The following is a 5,240-nucleotide window of genomic DNA, read 5'->3' on the forward strand; positions in this document are numbered from 1 at the left end:
TTAGGTCACAGGTATACCTGAGATAGATACCAGTGTACCTAATAAAGTGTCAGCCATGTGTATGTTTCCCATGCTGTATGTCCACAGTGACAGAAGGATGAAACAAGGCTGTGAATCATTTCAGTCTGTGTTTGTGACAAAGAGGCAGACAGGAGCAGCTAACATTTGGAAATGGAAGCTTAAATAATGACAAACTCTACATTCACAGCTGAATTCACAATAAATTTGTTCTCAAGTGCACATTTAGCAGCTAATGCTATTACTGTTTTCCCTTGCTTTCTACAACTTGAGCAGCTATTGCTAAGTAGGCCACTTTGCTCTGCTAAGGATTTATGTGACCATGATGAAAACTCTGATAAGCTAATGCTGCTAAGCTAATACTGTTTATGGGCCCTGTTAGAATCAATATTTCATTCTCATTCTGTTGTTTGAGAACAATATTAACGTTTCACATCATTATAACACAAGAGAAAAGGGTATTAGCGTTAGCTACTAATGCTTATTCACCTCAAATTAGCTTTAGCTGCTAATGGTAGCCTACTTAGCAATAACTGCTCACTAATATAATGCTAATTCACATCAAATTAGCATTAGCTGCTCAAGTTGTTATAAGGAAAGAGAAAACGGTATTAGCATTAGCTGCTAATAATTGTTCACCCCTAATTAGAGTTAGCCCCTAATGGCAGCCTACTTAGCATTAACTCCTGACGTCGTTGTAATGCAGGGGAAAAGAGTTACCATTATCGGATAATGCTAATTCACATCAAATTAACATTAGTTAACAACGGTAGACTTCGTATCATTAGCTGCTGTCATTCTTACAAAGCAAACAGTATGAGCATTAGCTGTTAATGCTTTCTCATCTAACATTAGAATTGGCCACTAATGGCGTATTGTTAAAAAGTAAAAAAAACACATTGTTAGCATAAGCGGATGATGCTAATTCACCTAAATTAGCATTAGCTAATGATGGCTACATACCTAGCATTAGCTACTGATATTGATATAAATCAAGAAAATATGGTATTAGCATTAGCTTTTAATGCTTTTTCATCTAAAATTAGAATTAGCCACTAATGGCGTGCTATTTAGCATTACCTCTTCACATCGCAGGGGAAAAGTTAAAATTAAATAAAAAAAAATGTTCAGATTAGCTACTCATATTGTTAAAAAGTAAGAAAAAACATTGTTACCATAAGCGGATAATGCTAATTCACCTCAAATTAGTATTAGCTAATAACGGCAACCTACTTAGCATTAGCTGGTCACATTGTTATAATGCAAGAAAATATGGTATTAGCATTAGCTGCCAATTCCTAAATACCTAAAATTAGCATTACCTGTAATGGAAGTCTACTTAGCATTAACTCCTCACTAATGTAATGCTAATTCACATCAAATTAGCTTTAGCATTAGTATTAGCTGCTAGCACCAGCCTACCCAGCACTAGCTGCTCACATTGTTAAAAGGGAAGAGAAAACCATATTAGCATTAGCTGGTAATAATTATTCACCCCTAATTAGAATTAGCTGCTAATGGCAGCATACTTAGCATTAACTCCTCACATCGTTATAATGCAAATGAGGCTAACTTACATTAAATTAGACTGCTGTTATTAGCTAATGCTATTTAGCAGTAGCTGCTCACATTGTTATAAAGCAAAGGAAAACGATATGAGCATTAGGTTCTAATGCGTATTTGCCTTTAATTAGACGTAGGTGCTAATGGCGACCTACTCAGCATTAGCAGCTCAGATGTTGTATTGCTAGGGAAAAGAGTGTTAGCATTAGCCGTTCACATTGTTATAAAGTCAAGGGAAATAGTGTTAGCATTAGCTACTCACATTGTTAAAAAGTAAGTGTTAGCATTAGTGCATAATGCTAATTCACATCCAATTAGCATTAGTTAATAACGGCAGCCTATTTAGCATTAGCAGATAATGTTGAATTTGGCCCACTGGAAAAGTTAAGAACTCAAGATTTAGGAGTGTTTCTCGATAGCTCTTTCTCATTTGAGAAACAAATAAATGTTGTTATTAAAACCAGCTGTAAGCTTTATATTGTTGATTGTCATTTCCCATATGGAAAAGATATATAAATCTTATAAAGTTTGTATCTGTCTTGTGTGAAACTTGTATGAAAAGCATACAAGAGTGAAAACAGATATAAGATCCCTTGAAAAATTATATAATGAAACTTGTATGTTTTCGATACTTACTAAAACAATATATGAAAGTAATGAGAAAGTGGCCACTTTCGTGAGTATGACTTTCATCATATAAGTTTTTAGTCTTTTCCATATGGGATATGCTTAAAAATATTTACTCATACATGCTTAGTTTTATAATCGATTGGATGATGATAGAGGTTTGATCCTTAGTAGTCTGTAAAGACTCTGTGTGCCTTCCAGAGTGCTCTGGCATGCACACACCACTTGGGGCCATGAGAGAGGTCGTACCCTCTCTTACTGATTTATGGTGTAGGACAGGGGTCTCAAACTCAATTTAGCTGGGGGCCGCTGCAGGCAGAGTCTGGGTGAGGCTGGGCCGCATTAGGTTTTCCACAAGAAAGACATGGTTAAAAAATTCCAATCTTCTCAAATCTCTTTATTTTTATTTTTTAACACAAAATATGAAAAATAAATAAACAAATTAAGAATTAATAAGAAAATCAATCAATCTGTAATACATAAATAAAACAATAATAAGATATTTTTAGTCAGTGAACTTGTGTGTATCTTTCAGTCTTCTATATCTGCTGTATTTAGATTGAAATGTCTGTATTAACAGTTCTATAACCTTCTTCTGAACATGAATGGAACACTGTAGAAAATGAACTGTTCTTCTGAACATGGCTTCTCTTGCCTACTCCTTGCTGCTAGAGACCTGGCAGCGTTTCCTCTCGCATAGCCGAGCCAGATTTGGCCTGAGGGAGGAAGCAGTTGCGACCCTCAGTATGTCTTGAAGATGATCATCCGTAAGTCTGAACCTGTACTTGGACTTATTGAAGTTCAAAGTGGAGAAGAGCTTTTGGCACAAGTATGTGCTACCAAAAAGGCACATGGTCCGCTTGAACATTCGGGAAAGCCGAGGGAAACTAGGGCTCAATTCTCTCAAAGATTGTCCAAGCTTGTCTGCTTTTCCACTCACCTCCCTGAACTTTGCTTTGAGTTCAGAGTTGCACTGCAGCTCAAAGAGCTGCATTTGAAGCACAGAAGGGGCATCTTGCACATCAAAGGAGAAGGGGTCCGCAAAAATGTGAAAGGTGGCTCTGTGTGTCTTGAAGTCAGCAAGTCTGTGATCAAATTCCTCCTGTAGCCTCAAAATGACATCAACATACTCGTCAGCACTGAATGGTGTGCCTGCATCCACGAGTGCCTTGCATGCTGGGAAATGGCAAAGGTTTGTCTGAGAGAGCTGAGCTTTCCAGAGCGCCAGTTTTGTGGAGAATGCTCTCACGTTGTCATAGGCAGCACTGACAAGTTGCCCCTGGCCTTGTAACGTCTTGTTCAGTACATTAAGCTCATGTGTCATATCAACAAGAAAAGCTGAGTCCATGAGCCATTTGGGATCAGTTAGCACAGGAACACTAACTCCATCCTTCTCCATGAAGGCTTCACTTCTGCTCTCAACTCAAAAAGTCTCTTTAATACATTTCCCCTGCTGAGCCAACGTACCTCAGTGAAGTCGAGCACATCCCCATATTCTGACTCCATTTCCTCTAAAAAAGCACAGAACCTTCGGTGCTTTAAGCCCCTGGATCTGATTTGGTTGATGCATTTCACAACAATAGACATCACATTGTCAAACTTCAGGCATTTGCTGCAAAGGACCTGCTGATGGATGATGCTGTGCAGAGCAATGGCCTCCTCCACGCCTTCCTCTTCCAGTTTGTTTTGTGCCACCAGTCCATGTTTCCTCCCTGTCATTGATGGCGCTCCATCTGTTGTTATTCCAACAAACCTCTTCCATGGCAAACCAACATTCTCAATGGCATCACACAGCTTGTAAATATCTGCTGAGCGGTGGTCTGGCCATGCATTGGAATTACTGTGAGCAGCTCCTCCATCACTTCAAAACTGTCATCAACACCACGGACATACATTGGGAGCTGGGCAGTGTCGGTGATGTCTGTGGTCTCATCAAGAGCGACTGAGTATACACTGAAACATTTGGCTTTCTCACACAGTTGGTCATAAATGTCACTTGACAGGTCAGAAATGCGATCTGCTGCGGTGTTGGCAGAAAGGCTGATGTTGCTAAACTGACCTTTCTTTCCCGGACAGACTATATTTGCAGCCTGCAATATGCACTTTTAGACAAATGCACCTTCTGTGAATGGCTTCCCTGCTTTAGCAATCATCTCACTAACCACGTGGCTCCGACTGCTGCATTATTCTCTTTGGTTGCTTTCTTGGAGAAATCTTGCTGCCTCAGTAGATCTGTTTTAAGACTGGCAACCCGGTTCGCTCTCTCGTCTCCCTGGTATTTTGCATCCAGCTCAGCATGTCTAGTTGTGTAATGACGTTTCAAATTGTATTCCTTGTGCAGCGCAACTTTCTCTGTGCAAATAAGACAGGTCGGGGTGCCCCTGTGCTCAACAAAGAAATATTGCATTTCCCACTTTTCCTGAAATTGTCGGTGCTCATCACCAACCTTTCTCTTCACCGCAGGCTTTGAAAAAGACATGTTTGGGGCTATGTGACATTTATAATTCTACTTGGTGTCACTGTCGCATTGAAGTTTCAATCAAGCGTTTAGCCGACGGACGGGGAACGTCTCAACGCGTAGAGAACGTCATTTCTGCTTCTTTTTCTTGCAACCGTAGCACGGCGATCGGCAGATAAAAAGCCGGTAGCAGTCTCCTTTGTTTTTACGCTCGATGTTCATGTCTTTCATGACGACACGAACACCGTGGCGTTTGCAGATGGTAGAAAGTGCAGGGATAGCGAGCGCAAAACAGGCGACTGCTCACGGCGCCGGGCTGTTGTTACAGGAGAAAGAAGCGGAAATGACACCGTGACATATAACAAATAACATCAGCTGTTTCTGATGTTAGTTGTTTTGACTGCTTTTACATTATATTGAAATATATGTAATGTTCATGTTTGCTGCAATGCAAACGCAGTGATGCAAATAAAAACATGGAGCCACAAATTACGGTGCGACCCTATAATTAGTCCGGGTTACCGGGGACTGTTGTTGCCGATGAACAGGTGTCGCTATGTGACTGCAGACTAAA

The 5,240-nt window shown here is 40.1% G+C and overlaps 1 protein-coding gene across 2 annotated transcripts in view; it reads left to right on the forward strand.

The window, feature by feature from the left end:
- The window catches only part of LOC112433918 (protein NLRC3-like), a 255,062-nt gene that overhangs the window by 122,686 nt on the left and 127,136 nt on the right, over positions 1 to 5,240 (forward strand). The window lies entirely within an intron of this gene.

This window comes from Maylandia zebra, unplaced genomic scaffold (assembly GCF_041146795.1).
Source record: "Maylandia zebra isolate NMK-2024a unplaced genomic scaffold, Mzebra_GT3a scaffold11, whole genome shotgun sequence".
Classification (NCBI taxonomy): Eukaryota; Metazoa; Chordata; class Actinopteri; order Cichliformes; family Cichlidae; genus Maylandia; species Maylandia zebra.